Source organism: Meles meles, chromosome 6 (genome assembly GCF_922984935.1).
Source record: "Meles meles chromosome 6, mMelMel3.1 paternal haplotype, whole genome shotgun sequence".
NCBI classification, from domain to species: Eukaryota; Metazoa; Chordata; class Mammalia; order Carnivora; family Mustelidae; genus Meles; species Meles meles.
In genome coordinates, this window is record NC_060071.1 from 20113649 (window position 1) to 20132329 (window position 18681).

The following is an 18681-nucleotide window of genomic DNA, read 5'->3' on the forward strand; positions in this document are numbered from 1 at the left end:
ATCTGTTTCATTTTTTTCCTCCTTTCTTAACTTATTTTGGATTTGCCAAATGCTTTAGTCATATCAATGTTTTCCCTTTAAGTAGTTTAAGAGTTATGCATTCTGTTCATTTATTTTAATAGTTGTCTTAGAAATTATAATATGCTTCCTTAACATAATAAAGTCTAAAGTTAACAAATCACTTAAATTCCTCTGGCATAGTAAAAAAAACTTGAACAGTTTAATTCTTTTTATCTACTTCAAAACCTACAAATTATTTTTCCTTATATTTTAACTATTTTTTAATCCTTTAAGATACTGTTATTATCGTTTTATTAATCAGCATTTTCTTAGGTTCATTCACTTATTTACTCCTTTCTATACTCTTTAAACCTTGTCTCTCATACCTACCATCTGGGAAAACTTCCGTTCTGACTAATGTATATGGTTCAGAATTATCTCTATTGAGAATCGGCTAGGGACAAATTCTACATTTTCACTGATCTGAAAATGTCTTTATTTCACCATAATTCTTAAAATATATTTTCAGTGGTTATAAGATTCTGCTTGGCTGTTAATTTCTTCCCGCACATCGAGTATCATCCCACGGTCTTCTGGTTTCCATTACTGCTCTTGAGAGACCAGATTCAGTTTAGTTGCTGCTTCCTTGAATGTAAACTTTCTTTTTTCTCTGGCTTGTTAAAGATTTTCTCTTTTTCTATGGTGTTCTGAAGTTTCACTATGGTATATTTTAGTGTGGATTTCTTCTTATTTATCCTACATGGGGTTTACTAGGCTATCTGAAACCATGAATTGGTCCTCTTATCAGTTCTAGAAGACACTCATGAGTATCTCCTTTAATGTTGCATTTGCCCCATAGATCCCTTTCCTTTGCTTTAGGTGTCTACCATGTTAGACCTCACTCCAGGTTGCATGTCTCTTAATTCCTCTTTCATATTGTCCATCCTTTTTTCTCTTTGTGCCACTTCTAGTTTACTAATAATTCTCTCTTCAGCTACATCTAATTTTCTACTAAACATTTTTATTTCAATTTTTAGTGAATTACATCTATCTATCTATCTATCTATCTATCTATCTATCTATCTATCATCTATCTATCTATCTATAAGTTGGCTCCATGACTGCTGTGGGGCTTGAACTTACAACCCGGAGATCAAGAGTCAGCTGCTCTACCAACTGAGCCAGCCAGGCATCCCTCAGTGTATTATTTCTAGATGTTTTGTTTGGTTGATTTTCAGATATGTCTTGTGATTTGTCATTTTTATTACTTGTATCACTATTACTGTTATTGAACCAATTGAGAGTTAGTTGCAGAGGTAATAATCCTGCCCTAAATATTTCAGTGTGTATCTTCCAGAATCAAGGACATTCTCCTCCAGAACTATAGTGAAATGGCCAAATTAAGAAAATTTTACATTGATATGATACTACCATTCAAATTAGACAATTATTCCAGTGCTGTCTTTCACTGTATCTTTATTTTTACCCCTTTGTTTCTTAATCTGGAGCAGTTCTGTGGTCTTTCTTTGTTATATGATTTTTGACAATTTTCAATAGTATAGGCTTATTGTTTTGTAGAGTACCCTTCATGAATCAATTCCTGTATCCCCCCTCAATTTTTTATTATAGTAAAATAGGCATGATACATGTGTACCATCTTAGCCACTTTTAAGTGGGTAGTTCAGTGGCATTAATAAATTTATAATGTTGTGCTGCCTCACCACCTTCCATCTCCAGAACTCTTTATCCCGTAAGAGTGAAATTCTCTACCCGTTTAACATTAACTCCTTATTCCCTGTTTCTCCCCAGTCCCTGGGGAGATTTCTCTATAATTTTGACTATTCTGAGTGCTTAGTATAAATGGAATCACATAGTATTTGTCTTCTTGTGACTGGCTTAGTTCAATTAGCGTTATGTCCTCAAGGTTCATCCACATTCTATCATGTGTCAGAATTTCCTTCCTTCCTAAGGCTGAATAATATTCCATTGTATGTATCATATTTTGCTTATCTATTCATCAATTGACGGACCTAAGTTGCTAGCACATTTTAGCTATTGTATGTAATAGGTGTAGAAATATCTCTTCAAGACCCTGCTTTTGCTGGATCGTATGGGTAATTCTGTATTTAATCTTCTGAGGACCACCATACTGTTTTACATTCCAACAACAGTACATTGGGTTTCCAATTTTTCCACATCCTCACCAACACCATATTTTCTTTCTTTTTTTTCTTTTTTCTTTTTTTTTTTTGATAGTAGCCATCTCAATGTATGTGTGAATTCCTACATTTTTGGTATGAATACTATAGGACTGGTGTTATTTCCTTTTCATTCCATCATATCAGGAGGCACTTCATGTCAGTTTGTCTCATGATTGGTGAGGATAATTTTGATGATCTAGTTAAGACGACTGATACATTCTGCCACCGTAAAAGCAGATTTTTCATCCTTTATAATGTAGAAGTAATGTGTGGGGAAATATCTTGTTGTTTTAATACTTTTCATCACATATTTCTAAGCTTTTCTTTTATTTCTTTTAACAGAGTAAATATAGTTATTTTACAAGTTGTATATGTTAATTACAATTTCTGAAGACTCTGTGCTTCTGTTTGTTATTTGTTGTGTCTATGACTCTCACTCATGGTAACTTGTTTCCTAGTATATAAGTAATTTTTAATGTGAATTATAATTTGTTCTGGAAAAATTACTTGTAATTTCTTAAGGCCTAGTATGGAGACCTATTCTAAAAAGATTTGCATTTGCTCCTGCCAAGCAGTCAGAGCTTACCATTCTAGGGCCATGTTTCCGGTCTTTTCTTTTCTTTTGTTTTTGTTTTTTTAAGGTTTTATTTATTTATTTGAGAGAGAGAGATGAGCAGGAGTGGGGGCGGGGTGGAGAAACAGACTCCACACTGAGCCGGGGAGCCCAATACAGGACTCAGTCCTAGGACCCAGGATCATAACCTGAGCTGAAGGCAGATGCTTAACCAACTGTGCCCCCCAGATGCTGGAGCCACTTTAAGCCAAATTCGTACTTGAAAGTACTTCAGATTACCCAGGTGAATTAGATTGCACATTCGTGTGAGGGATACATTTTTTTCCTTGTAGTTTTTTGCCCTGTTCATGGATATAGAGCAGATTTAAATGTAGTATGCCCTGGGATACCTCGGTGGCTCATTCAGTTGAGCATCTGCCTTTAGGGTGGGTCATGATCCCAGGGTCCTGGGATTGAGTCCCGCATCGGGCTCCTTACTGTCAGGGAGCCTGCTTCTCCTTCTGGCTGCCACTCTCCCTGCTTGTGCTCTGACAACTAAATAAATAAATCTTTTAAAAAAATTTTGGTATACCCTCACAATCAGGATGTAGCCATTTGGGGTCCTACCATGCTTTTATGGGGGAAAATCTTCTATTACACAAACCACCTTGAGTTTACTGAAACTATATTCTAGTGGGAAAGACAAAAGCAATCATGTATATAAAATGAAAAATAGCTCAAAGAAAGAGAGAATTATAGATTGTGAGAAGAAGGAAATAGATGGGCTTCCCTTTCAGAATATAAAGGATGGAAGACATTTAAATAGGGGACTCAGGGAAAGCATCTATGAGAACATGATATTTGATGGGTAAGTAGGAGCCAGTCAAACAGAACTATAGAAAGAGAAAAGGAGAGTGACAGGAGATGAGATCGATGTGTGTAGTAGCCATATCATGCTGGTCCTCCTAGGCCATGGGCAAGAGTGTGGGTTGTATTCTAAGTGTAATGGAAAGTATTTGAGTAGGGAATACCGTGATTTGATTTTTTTTGTATGTAACTGTTTTATTTTTTAATATAATTTTATGAAATTACTTTTTTGTTGAAGAATATTTTGACATACAATGTAACATTAGTTTCAGGTACACACCAGTGATTTTACAACTTTATATTAATGCTGTGCTCACCACAACAGTAGCTACCATCGGTCATACACAACATTATTACAATACTATTGACCATATTCCCTACGCTGCCCCTTTCATCCCTATGACTTATCCGTTCCATAACTGGAAGCCTGCACCTACCTCTTGCCTTCACCTATTTTGCCCATCCTCCTACCCACCTTCCCTCTGGCAACCACCAATTTGTTCTCTTTATTTATGGACCTATTTCTGCTTTGTTTTGTTTTTTAGTTACACATCTAAGTGAAATCATATGATATTTGTCTTTCTCTGTCCAGCTTATTTCACTTAGCATTATACCCTTTAGGTCTATCCATAATGTCACATATGGCAAGATCTATTTTTCTTTTATGGCTGAGTAATATTCCAGTGTGTGTGTGTGTGTGTGTGTGTGTGTGTGTGTGTGTGTGTGTAAAATCACAGTTTCTTTATCCACTCATCTATTGATGGACACTTAGTTTGTCTCCATATCTTGGCTATTATCAATAATGTTGCAATAAACATAGGGTGAATATATCTGATTTTTGGACTGGTGCTTTCCTTTCCTTTGGGAACATATCCTGAAGTGGAAATTACTGGATCATATGGTATTTCTACTCTAAATTTTGAGGAAACTCCATACTCTTTTCTATATTGGCCGCACCAAATTATATTCCCATCGACGAGGCGTGTGGATTCCTTTTTATCCACATCCTTGCCAACACTTATTTTTTGCTTTTTTGTTATTAGCTGTTTGGACAGATGTAAGGTGACAACTCATTGTGGTTCTGAATTGCATTTCCCTGATGATTAGTGATGTTGAGCATCTTTTCATGTGTCTGTTGTGTGTATGTCTTCTTGGAAAAACTGTGTATTCCTGTCCTCTGCCAGTTTTTTAATCAGATTATGTGGGGGAGTTGTATAAGTTCTTAAATATTTTGGATTTAACCCCTTATTGGATATATCACTTGCAAATATCTCTTCCCATTCAGTAGGCTGCGTTATCATTTTGTTGATGATTTCCTTTGCTGTACAAGAGCTTTTTATTTTGATGTAGTCTCAGTAGTTTACTTTTATTTTTCTTTCCTTTGCCTGAGAAGACATATCCATAATTATTTTGTTAAGGCTAATGTCACAGAGATTCATGCCTGTGCTTTTCATGGTTTTGGGTGTCACATTTAGGTCTTTGATCCATTTTAAACTTGTGTTTGTATATGGTATAAGACAGTAGTCCAGTTCCATTCTTCCACATGTGGCTGTCCAGTTTCCCAAGCACTATTTATTTTAGAGACTGTCTTTTCCCCATTGCGTATTTTGCTTCCTTTGTTAAAGATTAATTGACTGTATAAGCATAGATTAATTTCTGGGTTCCCTATTCTGTTCTATTGATCTATGTGTCTATTTTTGTGCCTGTATCATATCGTTCCAATTATTATAGCTTTGTAGTATATCTTGAAATCTGGAGTTGTTATACCTCCACTTTGTTGTCGTCGTTGTTCTTTTTTTTTTTTTAAGATTGTTATTTTATTTATTTGACAGACAGAGATCACAAGTAGGCAGAGAGGCAGGCAGAGAGAGAGGGGGAAGCAGGCTCCCCGCCGAGCAGAGAGCTTGATGTGGGACTCGATCCCAGGACCCTGAGACCATAACCCGAGCTGAAGGCAGAGGCTTTAACCTACTGAGCCACCCAGGTGCCCCTGTTCTTCTTTTTAAAGATTGCTTTGGCCATGGAGTCTTTTGTGGTTCTACACAAATTTGGGTATTATTTGTTTTAGTTCTGTGAAGATGTTATTGGTATTTTGCTGAGGATTGCATTAAATCTGTAGATTGCTTTGGGTAATATGGACATTTTAACAATATTTACTCTTCCAACTCATTAGCATGGGATAGTGTTCTATTTGTGTTGTTTTCAATTCCTTTCTTTGGTGTTTTATAGTTTGCAGGGTATAGGTCTTTCACCTCCTTGGCTAAGTTTATTCCCAGGTATTTCATTATTTTTGGTGCAATTGTAAATGGAATTGTTTTCTTAATTTCTTTTTTGGAAGATTTGTTATTAGACATGATTAACTTTTAAAAGTTTATTTGAATGTTTAAAAATCATTTAAAAACTTTAATCACGGGCATCTGGGTGGCTCAGTCAGTTAAGACCTGCCTTTGGCTCAAGTCATGATCCTGGAGTTCTGGGATTGAGCTCCCAGCTCAGCGGGGAGCCTGCTTCTCCCTCTCCAGCTCCCCCTGCTTGTGCTGTCTTTCTGTCAAATGAATAAATAAAATCTTAAAAAAAAAAAAAAGAAAGAAACCATTAATCACAGGGGATGTCGGTGGCTCAGTTAGTTAAGTGTCCGACTCTTGGTTTTGGCTTAGGTCATAACCTTGAAGTCATGGAATTGAGTCCCTCATTGAACTCTGCACACAGCACAGAGTCTGCTTCAGATTCTCTCTCCCTTTCTCTCCTGCTTATGCTCTGTCTCTCAAATAAATGAATAAATAAACAAAATCTTTAAAAACAATAAAAAATTAAAACTTTAATCACAATACATATACAATCATGTTAAAAGCTTTATAAGGGGGGGGGAGCCTGGGTGGCTCAGTGGGTTAAAGCCTCTGCCTTCGGCTCAGGTCATGATCCCAGGGAGCCTGCTTCCTCCTCTCTCTCTGCCTACCTCTCTGCCTCCTTGTGATCTCTGTCTGTCAAATAAATAAATAAAATCTTTAAAAAAAAAAAGCCTTATAAGGCAACAACTCTATCAGTACTCTCTCCCAACCTACTCCAAAAATGTAGCCTTTCAATTCTAAGCTTCTTTAAAAAATATTTATCTTCCTGTTTCTAAACAATATGCAGATGTTACCATTTCTTGATTTAATTATTTATTTGCTTTCTGCTATAGAATATGCACATTTTTAGTATTCTCACACCTCCTTTCCCTCTTTTTAGAGGTTCCTTTTCTGGATAAGTAGAAGTGTCCTGGAGAAGAAAATATCTATAGATTATGATCTTTGTGTTGGGGAGGGGGAGAGAAGGATGTAAAATTATAAAGATTACCCTCAATAAAGCGCACCAGTAAATAAAACCCACCCCACCAGGATTTTCATGCCTCACAGTTAAATAGGAGTGGAAAGACAACTGTTATCAAATATATGAGCAAATCCTTCAATACGAGCTAAAGAGACTGAAACAAATAACAGAAAATGGGAAGAATGAATTGTAACTACTGTCACAGAGAGATTATAAGAGATATTTTTAAAATATGCATGGGACTCCTGGATGGCTCAGTCAGTTAAACATGTGCCTTTTGCTCAAGTCATGATCCTAGGGTCCTGGGATGGAGTCCTGTGTTGGGTTCCCTGCTCAGTGGGGAGCCTGCTTCTCCCTCTCTTTTTGCTCCTCCTCCCCCTCTTCACTTGTGCTTTCTCTCACTTTCAAATGAATAAATAAAATCTTCAAAAATAAATAAAAGATATGCATACATGAAATAAAATTACATACACACACAATCAATGAAAACAAGAAAAAATTTAAGCCATGTAATAGCAAAATTTTAAATTCAGTAAAAGATTTGAAGTATAAAGTTGAAGAAGTTTCCCCAAACGTAGAATGAATAGCCAAAGCAACACCACCACCAACAACACTCCCTAAGAAATTAAGGTAATACAATTAGAGGATTGAACCAGGACATCAGACATTTAAGTAATAAGAAGTTAGCTCCAAAAAGTCAAGAAAGAAAAGAACAGAGAGGAAAATTTTAAAGAAGCAATATAAGAAAATACCCCAGAACCAGAGAATATACACTTTTCTAATGAAAATTCCACAGTGCCTGACCAGAGACCCACTCCAAGAAATATCATTATGAAATGTTAGAACAATGAAATGAATAGAAGATTTGAAAGCTTCTAAAACATCGGAAAATAAGCAAACAATGTATTCAGGACACAGAGTACACTAGATTTCTCAACCGCAACATTGGAAACTAGAGGGCAATAAAGCAAGGACTAAAATTTTGAGTTAAGTTCTTCACAGTCTAGAATTCTATATTCAGCCAAATAATAAATCAAAGTGATGGTAAAATCATAACTTTTCAGATATACAAAGTCTATTTAGGTTCTCATGTATTCTTCATCCAGAAGTTACTAGAAGAGATTATCCATCAAAACAAGGAAGTAAGCCAAGATATGAGGTCAAGAATACAGGGAACCCAACAAAGTAGAGAAAAAAAGAAGAGACACAGGACAACAGTTGGGCAGAAGCCTAGAGAGCAAATCTTTACAGATTGGAGCAGCAGAATGGAGGGCTTCAAGAGTGCTGGATCCAGGAAATAATGGAATCTATAAACTCTCTGTCCAGTCTGAGTGTATGGAAAGCTGTATTGCAAATCATTTCATATTAACAGTTGCAAAGGTGAGAGCACTTAGCCATGGGTTCTAGGAAAATTAAACAAGTTGAAAAACAAGGCAACGATTAACTCCAGATAAAATAAAAAGTTGAATAAGAAAGGAAATAAAGTAATGGTATAATACCAGGGTCAGTACTAAACTATTTTTCGTCACAATAAACAAATACAGAGATTTAACCAAATATGTTGATCCACACGGAGAATAAATAAATCTCCTGCCTGAAGTTGCAAGCATTCTGGAACGAGGTGAAAGAAGACTTTAATGTCTCACCACTCAATACAAAGACTCTCCCATACCCCACCTCCTTTTCAGTCTGTCAGTCTACCCTGTTATTCTTTTCTTTTCTTAATTTATTTATTTTTTTCAGCGTAACAGTATTCATTGTTTTTGCACAACACCCAGTGCTCCATGCAATACGTGCCCTCCTTATTACCCACCACCTGTTCCCCCAACCTCCCACCCCCGACCCTTCAAAACCCTCAGGTTGTTTTTCAGAGTCCAAAGTCTCTTATGGTTTGCCTCCCCTTTCAATTTTTTTTTTTAATAAACATATAATGTATTTTTATCCCCAGGGGTACAGGTCTGTGAATCGCCAGGTTTACACACTTCCCAGCACTCACGATAGCACATACCCTCCCCAATGTCCATAACCCCCTCCCCCTCTCCCAACCCCACCTCCCCCCAGCAACCCCCAGTTTGTTTTGTGAGATTAAGAGTCATTTATGGTTTGTCTCCCTCCCAGTCCCATCTTGTTTCATTTATTCTTCTCCTATCCCCCTAACCCCCCATGTTGCATCTCCACGTCCTCATATCAGGGAGATCATATGATAGTTGTCTTTCTCTGATTGACTTATTTCACTAAGCATGATACCCTCTAGTTCCATCCATGTCGTTGCAAATGGCAAGATTTCATTTCTTTTGATGGCTGCATAGTATTCCATTGTGTATATATACACCATCTTCTTTAGCCATTCATCTGTTGATGGACATCTAGGTTCTTTCCATAGTTTGGCTATTGTAGACATTGCTGCTATAAACATTCGGGTACATGTGCCCCTTCGGATCACTGCATTTGTATCTTTAGGGTAAATACCCAGTAGTGCAATTGCTGGGTCATAGGGTAGTTTTATTTTCAACATTTTGAGGAACCTCCTACCCTGTTATTCTGATTCTACTCTCTAGTTTCTCTCCAGAAAATATACCTCCATTTCTGCAGGATAGGGGAAAGGTAGTTGCCTAAATAATGGGGTAGAAGAGGATATAAGAGAAAACAGGTTCTGTTCCAGCTTTCAGATAAAACCCTAGTCTCAGTTCTTCCCATCTCCCTCAATTTACATACATCTTTTGAGATACCTGGTCCCTCCAATTTAGTACTTAGCATATCTGCAGTTCTGTAGTGACAATGAGCTCACTTCTCCAAGGCATTGCCCTAAACAGCCACTTAGATTTGTCCTCTCTCTACTGTTAAGACATTTACTGTTCTTCCACTGCTTTCCAGCTTCTGAAATAAGTTTTCCAATATCTCCATGCTTCCATGAAGATGGTAGTTTTATTTCTCTTTCTTGGGCTTGTTCTTTTGAACTGATTTTCAAGAGAAGAAAGGGAAGGAATTTTTTAATGTTACTGTCTTGAAACTAAAAGTCCATATTGTTGCTAATATTAAGATTTAAGAGAGAGGACATGAAAATCTTTGTTGACGTGAACTGGAAGGAGTGGAGATACTGGTGTAATATTTCCACATGACAACAGTTGGCAGGTGCTGGGTAGTGGTTGCTCCTTTCTAAAAGGGTAGGCAGGTCGCAGATTCCACCAATCCCTGGTGACTAACACCTGGCCTGCTTGACTGTTGTAAATGCCTTACTCTATTGGCTTTTGAGTTTGTGAAGCCAGTTCTCTAAGGTAAGACCACAGGAGAGGGAGGTTGAGGTGGAACAGGGAAAAAGTCATTGGAAGAGATGAGACCAGGGAACTGAGAGGCCAAAGTGTTTGATGGTCCATCCACATGGATGTTGAAGTCATTAAAAAGTATGCCAGAATAGAAAAAGAGAGGAAGTCAGTATGTGATAATGAAGAGAGGGGGAGAAGATGGTATAGATTAAGAACATAAAATTCAGAGGGTCCAGTTTTTAGGTTTTTCTTGTTTGTTTTGTTTTGGGTATGAAAAGGAGCAAGACAATGGTTTAAAAGAGGCAGTATGGGCAAGGAGGAAACTTACCCCACCTTCTGGCCTTCCTTGAGGCAAGTTGGGTCCAAGAGAGAAAACACCTTCTGCTGTAGAGGGCTGCAGGAAGAAACGCTGACTTGGGGACTAGCTGGACATCAAGCAAGGATAGCAGCTACAGAGAATATTCCAACAAGGTGCTAAGGTTACGGGGGAGTGGGGCTTGCTCACAGGGCATTCCAGAAAACAGATAGATAGCTTTGGGAGGGATGGAAATTGGATCACTTTAACCTGAGATGAATGAAGCAATAAATTTGGATGCTACTGATTGACTGGAGGGGTTTGGACTTTAGGTGGTTGCTGAGGTAAACAAGGATGTGAGGCATGTTGGCTTAGTCACTGGCATCTCTTAGAGAAGTGCTATACAAGCCACAGCTGCAATCTATTAGACAGGTGGAAAATAAATCGGGGGAGGGGGGAGAGGCACCTGGGTAGCTCAGTCAGTTAAGCATCTGCCTTTGGCTCAGGTCATGACCGCAGGGTCCTGGGATTGAGTTGCCCATCCAACTCCCTGCTCAGTGGGGAGTCTGCTTCTCCCTCTGCCTGCCATTCCCCCTGCTTATGCGCTCTCTGTCAAATAAATTCATGAAATCTTGAAAAGAAAAGAAAAGCCATGAAGTCTTTCACTTTGCATTCATGCCCTCACTCAACTTCAACAAATATTTATTGAGTGTTGCTATATACCAGGCACCGTTCCGGGTACTAGAGCTTCAGTAAACAACACTGACATAAACTGGTCCCGCTGGACCTGGGCTTTTTTAGGTGGGAAGGCTTTTGGTTTTTTGTTTTTTAAATCCAAACTCTTTATTCGTTATGGTTATTATCAGATTTTCTGTATGCTCTTGAGTTAGTGTCTGTAGTCTGGTCTTTCTAGGAATTTTTCCATTTCACCTATGTTTTTTACCTTGTTGGCATACAGTCACTCACAGTATTCCCTTATAAAGCTTTTTATTTCTGCAAGATTGGTAGTAATATCTTCTCTTTCATCCCAAATTTTAGTAATTTAAATCTTCTCTCTTTATTTTCCTTGGTCAGTTTAGCTAAAGGTTCATCTAAAATTTTATTGAACTCTTCTAAGAACCAATTTTTGTTTATTGATTTTCTGTATCATTTTTCAAGTCTCTTTTCATTTATTTACATTCTAATCATTATTCTCTAATCATTATTATTTCCTTCCTTTTGCTTGCTCTGGGTTTAATCTGCTCTTCTTTTCTGATTTGCTAAGGTGAAAGAGTGAGCTATAAATTCGAGCTCTTATCTTTTCCAATATTGTGTTCACAGTATGAATTTTTTTCTAAGCACTGCCTTAGAGGCGTCTAGGTTTTATGTTATATTTCTTTCATTCATCAAAAGTTTTTTCTAATTTCTTGCATGATTTCATTTCATTGGTTATTTAGGAGTGTTTCATTTAGTTTCCGTGTATTTGTGAATTTCCCAAATTTTCTTCTGTTGCTGGTTTCTAATTTAATTCCACTGTGGTTGGAGAACATACTTTGTTATGATTTCAACACTTTTAAATTTGTTGAGGGCTTGTTTTGTGGCTGAATGTACAATCCTATCCTAAAGAATGTTCTATGTGAACTTGAGAAGAATGTATATTTCACTGTTGTCGGGTGTGATACAGATGTGTTGGGTCTATTTGAACACGGTGGTGTTCAAGTCTTCTAATTCCTTGTGATTTTATGCCTTGCTCTAGTCATCATTTTAGAAAGTGGATTTGTTGAAATCTTCATTTATTATTGTTTAATTCCCTATTTTTTCCCCTTTAATATGGTTAATTTTTACTGTTTTGGTGCTCAGTTTTTATGTGAATATATGTGTCTAATTGTTATGTTTTCTTGAAAGATGGACTCTTTTGTCAGTATAAATGTTCTTCTTTGTGTTTAGTAACAATTTATTCTAAAAGTCTGTTTTGTTTGATATTAATACAATCACTCCTTTTTTTACTTTCTGCATGGTACAGGTCTTTCTATCCTTTTACTTTTAACACATTTGTGTCTTTAAAGTTGTCTTTCATAGATTGCATACATTTGGATCATGTTTTTTTGTTTTTGTTTTTGTTCTAGAAAGAGAAAGAGAGAGAGACAGGGGTATAGGGAGAGGAAGAGAGAGAACCTCAAGCAGGCGCTATGCCCAGTGTGGAGCCAGTAACAGGGTCCAATGACCCTGAGACCATGACCTGAGCCAAAATCAAAAGTCAGATGCCAAACCGGTTGAGCTACCCAGGTGCCCCTGGATCATGTTTTTTATCACTTCTGCCATCTCTTGTCTTTTTTTTTTTTTAAGATTTTATTTAATTTGACAGAGTTAATGAGAGAGAGAGCAGGAATGGGGAGGAGAGGGAAAAGCAGGCTCCCCGCTGAGCAGGGAGACTTACATGGGGCTAAATCCCAGAACCCTGAGATCATGACCTGAGCCCAAGGCAGATGCTTAACCGACTGAGCTACCCAGGTGCCCATCATCCGTTGTCCTTTGATTGAAATGTTTAGTAATACACATTTAAAGTAAGTATTGATAAGGTAGAATTTGTGGCTGCCATTTTACTACTTGTTTTTTACATATCTTATGTCTTTTTTTCCTTCCATTTCTCTATTACTGCCTTCTTTTGTGCTATGTTTTTAGAATGTACCATTTTAATTTTCTTCTTGCCTCTTTTTCTGTAATCTAAAAAGTTGTTTTCTTGTGGTTGTTCTGAGGATTACAATTAACTTTTTTTAAAAGATTTTTTTTTTGAGAAAGAGTGAACAAGAGATACACAGGGAGAAAGCATGAGCGGGGGTGGGGGGCTGGGGAGGGAGGGTCAGAGAGAGAGGGAGAAGCAGACTCCCCACTAAGCAGGTAGCCTGATGTGGGGCTCTATCCTGGGACTCTGGGATCATGACCTAAGCCAAAGGCAGATGCTTTAACTGACTGAGCCACCCAGGTGCCCTACAATTAACTTCTTTTTTTTTTTTTTTAAAGATTTTATTTATTTATTTGACAGAGAAAGAGAGATCATAAGTAGGCAGAGAGTCAGGCAGAGGGAGAGGAGGAAGCAAGCTCCCTGCTGAGCAGAGAGCCCGATGTGGGGCTTGATCTCAGGACCCTGAGATCATGACCTGAGCTGAAGGCAGCGGCTTAATCCACTGAGCCACCCAGGTGCCCCTACAATTAACTTCTTAACTTGAAATAATCTAAGTAGAATTAGTACCAACCATGCTCCATTATAGCTCCATTCTCTCCTACCTCCTTTGTGCTATTATTGCCATAAAATTACATATTTATACATTATAAATGTAAATGTATAAATGTAAAAAAAGTCCAAATGAAAATATTTTAATTAAAAGATTTTAAAAACAAAAAATTTAAAAAATATTTTATATGCTCTCTTATATTCAACTAAGCAGTTGTCTTTACCAGTGCTATTTATTTCTGTGTATGGATTCAAGTTATGGTCTTGTACCCTCTCATTTCAGCCTGAAGGACTCTTTTGGTGTTTCTTGTAATGTATGTATGCCGGCGATGATTTGTTAGTTTTTGTTTGTCTGGAAATGCCTTAATTTCTCCTTCACTTTTGAAGGATAATGTTGCGAGATATATAATTCTTCACTTGGAGTCCTTTTCTTTCAGCTCTTTAAGTTTCTTCCTTCTGACCCTCATGATTTCTGATGAGAAGTCAGATATTAATCTTATAGAGAATCCCTTATATGTGATAAATTGTTTTTTTCTTGCTTTCAAGATTTACTCATTGTCTTTGGCTTTCAGTAATTTGACTATTATGTATCTAGGTATGGATTTCCTTGAATATATCATACTTAAAATCATTTGAGCTCCTTGGATGTGCAGATAAATATAATTTCATAAAATCTGAGAATTTTTCAGTCCTTTCTTCAAATACTCTTTGTGTCTCTTTCTCTCTCCTTTCCTTCTGGGACTTTATGCATATGTTGGTATGCTTAATGGTTCTTCATAGTTTTCAGCGGATCTGTTCATTTTTCTTCAATGTTTTGTGTTTCTGTTCCTCACGCTGGATAATCTCAATTGAATTATCTTCAAATTTACTCACCCTTACTTCTGCTATTTTGAATCTGCGATTGTGTCCTTCTAATGAATACTTTATTTCATTGTTATTTTTCAACTCTAAAATTTCTATTTTTTAAAAATTTCTACCTTATATTGTCTCTTTGGTGATACAAGAACTTGGAAAGTTCTCAGACTTCCCTTTATTTTTTAAAGATTTTATTTAGTTGTCAAAGAGAGAGAGAGAGAGAGCACACAAGCAGGGGGAGTAGCAGAAAGAACAGGCACAGGGAGAAGCAGGCTCCTCGCTGAGCAAGGAGTACCATGTGGAACTTGATCTCAGGACCTCGGGATCATGACCTGAGCTGAAGGCAGACACTTAACCGACTGAGCCACCCAGATGTCCCTCAGACTTCCCTTTAATTCTTTAGACATGATTTCCTTTAGTGAACATATTTAAAATAGATGATTTAAAGTCTTTGTCCAATCAATCCAATGCTTGGGTTTTCTCAAAGACCATTTCCACTTTCTTCCCTCTATTGGCCATATTCTGCTGCTTTCCAAGTCCTATAATTTTCTGTTGGAATCTGGACATTTTGAATAAAAGAATATGGCAATTCTAGAAATTATATCCTTCCTGTTCCACTCCAAGGTTTATTGGTGATGTTCGTTGTTATTTTTTTTGTTCAGTGACTGCTGTAAAGTCTGAATTCTTTGTCATGTTTGGCTGCCAAAAATTCTTCTCAGGTGCTTAGTGCCAGCCAATTATTGGACAGAAATTTCCCTAAATGTTTTTGAACCAATATGCGTCCCAGCCTTTGCTGAGAGGCTGTGTCAAGACTCACCTTTAACATTCTGATAAGTAATTTACAACTCTTCCTTAGCCTTCATTTTCTGTTTGCTACTGAACCTTAATGCAGCCAATTGTGAGAGATTAGGGCCTTATCAGGCACTTGGTGAATATATGCACAGGCCTTCATCCTATGGACTCTCATTCCCCATCTGTCTTTTAAGTTTTTTTGGTTGGCCTCTTGTTAGTCCCACCTAGCTTCACTACCTCAAGCAGCTGTGATGTTAAACAATTGCTACTGATTGTTTCTGACAAATGCCCTAGGTATTCCTAGGTTCTAAGCCAGGTCAAACAAAGACAAGCCCTATAGATGGAGCTTTTCAAGTCAAATAATGATAGTTCTCAGGGAATAGGACTTTTGGGGAGCTCTGAACCCATTCTGCCACCTCCAGTGGCTGCTAGCATACTGGTTTTCAAAACCAGTAATTACAAGGCTGTTGGTTTACAAGGCTACCACAGAGCTGGAGAGGAGATGTGAATTAAGCAAGTCAAATACTATAAAGCTCACTGCTCTAACCAAGATTCAATACTTTTTCTTGTACATACACTCTACACCCTCTGGATTGTTGCAAGTCTTTGGTTAATTTCTGGAGTTCTAAGAAGGTTGATTTTGACAATTTTAGCCAGTGTTTCCTTTTTATGGAGAAGCAGATTTTCTGCCATTCTGGAAGTGCTTCTACCAGATTTATTTTTGTCTTTCATTATCCTGAATTGATCCCCTCAGCTTCCAGTTGTCTAAACCCTTGAGTACAGTGCAGTATTTTCATCAAATATCTTACAAGCAATATAAGAAGGTGGTACAAAAGTCCATAAAAAATGATGAATACATCATCATTTATATAGTATAGATTATACAGTATTATATACAGATTATACAGTATAGACCCTGATGTTTTTTCAAAGTTTTGCTCCAAGGTCCTCTCCCATGTTTGGATATATATTTGAAATGTCAAAGATCTGCCAATTCTTCATTTTAGGCAAGAGCTAAGTCTTCTGGACACATAAAAGTGAAGTAGATTACAATGAGCTTTACTACTAAAGTGAATGTGAAATCATGTTGGGAACCCACTAGAAGGAGATTTTTATTTTGTTCTATTTTTTGTTTGTTTTGTTTTTATTTGTTCTAATCTGCTCATACTCATTAACTTGTGTAGTGTTTAAATAGAGGTACAGGGGGAATGTACTGTGGAGGGAGGGTATTATCATTTGATAGTTCTGCCCGGTTGGGTGCATAGGTTATCTTGTTATCCATACTCGTTGTATATACATATTATACACACACACACACACACGCAGAGGCAGTCTTTGCTTTGTGGGTTCAGATGTGCCTGACATTAGCTACTATGGTTTAAATAACACCAGTAGCTCAACAATATGGTTCAAATTTCAGTTATCATAGCATATTAACTGTGAGAAAATGCAAAGAGTATAAACTTCCGTGGTAGCTCCTTAGTGGACAAATCACTATGTAAATAACATGTGTATCAGGATCAGGGAGCAATCACAGCAATTCTTGCAAAGTCTGTCAGTGATTGGTTACTGCACATCTACTTACAGTTTAGGTAATGACAGCAAAGTGTGCAGTTGTGTTGCCTTCTTTTCTCCCAGGGATAAACCCACAGAGCATTGATAAAAATGGGTAACTGAAAGAGAACTGGTCAACAAAGACGATAGTGCAGCAAACAAAAAAGTGAAAAAGATGGAAGTGAAGTGAAATTTGCATGGAATGTAAATGGTGTTATAGAAAAAATAGGCAACTGTGAAAATACTGACACTGTCATCTTTCAGAGACTCTAGATTTGCAGCCAGAAGAATTAACTGAATATAAACTAGGATGAGGAGAGTGGTTGTGACAAAAAGGATGAGGATGTTCCAGAGAATGTCACATTAAAGGAACTCTGATATATTTCACAACATTGAAAGCTTAGAGGATAAACCATTGAAAGTGATCCAAACACGATGCATTACCACGGCTCAGAAAAGATGCTCTATATAACAATTCTAGGGTCGCCTGGGTGGCTCAGTGGGTTAAAGCCTCAATCTTCAGCTTCAGGTCATGATCCCAGGCTTCTGGGATCGAGCCCTGCATCTGGCTCTCTGCTTAGCGGGAAGCCTGCTTCCTCCTCTCTCTCTCTGCCTGCCTCTCTGCCTACTTGTGATCTCTGTCTGTCAAATAAATAAATAAAATCTTTAAAAAAAAATTCTACCAGAAGACCAGTACTATTCAAGTTACTTTTGATAAGTTTCTCTCACAAAGATATAAAACAGTTTAATTCTCGGGGCGCCTGGGTGGCTCAGTGGATTAAGCCACTGCCTTTGGCTCGGGTCATGATCTCAGGGTCCTGGGATCGAGCCCCGCATCGGGCTCTCTGCTCCACAGCTCTCTGCTCCACAGGGAGCCTGCTTCCTCCTCTCTCTCTGCCTGCCTCTCTGCCTACTTGTGATCTCTCTGTGTCAAATAAATAAAATCTTAAAAAAAAAAGAAAAAAAAAACAGTTTAATTCTCAATGTTTGTAATATTCCGAACTACAGTGTATTAAATGAGTTTTACTTTTTTTTTCATTTCTTTATACATTTACAACCATCAATGAAAAGAGTTCGGAATGTTTTGACAAAATTTTTAAACTTCATGGAACAATCTTACATTTTCCCATTGATTATTAAGATAGTTTTGCATGGTTCACGGTCATTCCCACAGTTCCAGACTACCGTGCAAACGAAGACTGCGCACACATCATGTATATGGTATATATACCATATATATTGTAAACGGTATGTGTACGTGTATACACATACGTGCATTTTGTAGACATGCATTTTATGTAAACATAAAATCTTCAGGGATTTAGGCTAGAGCATGTAAATGACGATTACAAACCATCAGCCGGTAATTATAAATTAAAGCTTTTTTTTTTTTTTTCTCTTCTGGAATCTTGTCATGCGATTCTCTTGGGCTCTAGGCGGTTGAAATGAGCTGCTGGCAGCCGCGGAGGAAACTGAGGCACGCGGGCCGCGGGGACGCGGGGCCGGCGGGTGGGGGCGGGGCCTGGGGGCGGCGGCCCGACCCCTCCAGCCTCTCCCGGAGAGCGAGTCCCGCAAGGCCCGCCGCCCGGGACGCCCTGGGCGCACGCGGGGGCCGCGCCGGCAGGGCGGAGGGGGCGCTGCGGACGGCGGCGGGAGCGGCGGGCCACGCACGGCGGCGGCGGGAGCGGCCAGGCACGCACGGCGCCGGCGTCGGCGGGAGCGGGAGCCCCGGCCACGCGCGGCGGCGGCGGCGGTGAGGGCGGCGGTGGCGGCGGCGGCAG

The 18681-nt window shown here is 38.3% G+C and overlaps 1 pseudogene; it reads left to right on the plus strand.

The window, feature by feature from the left end:
• The window catches only part of LOC123943498, a 54412-nt pseudogene extending 35755 nt beyond the window's left edge, over positions 1-18657 (plus strand).
• The last annotated feature ends 24 nt before the right edge of the window (positions 18658-18681 follow it).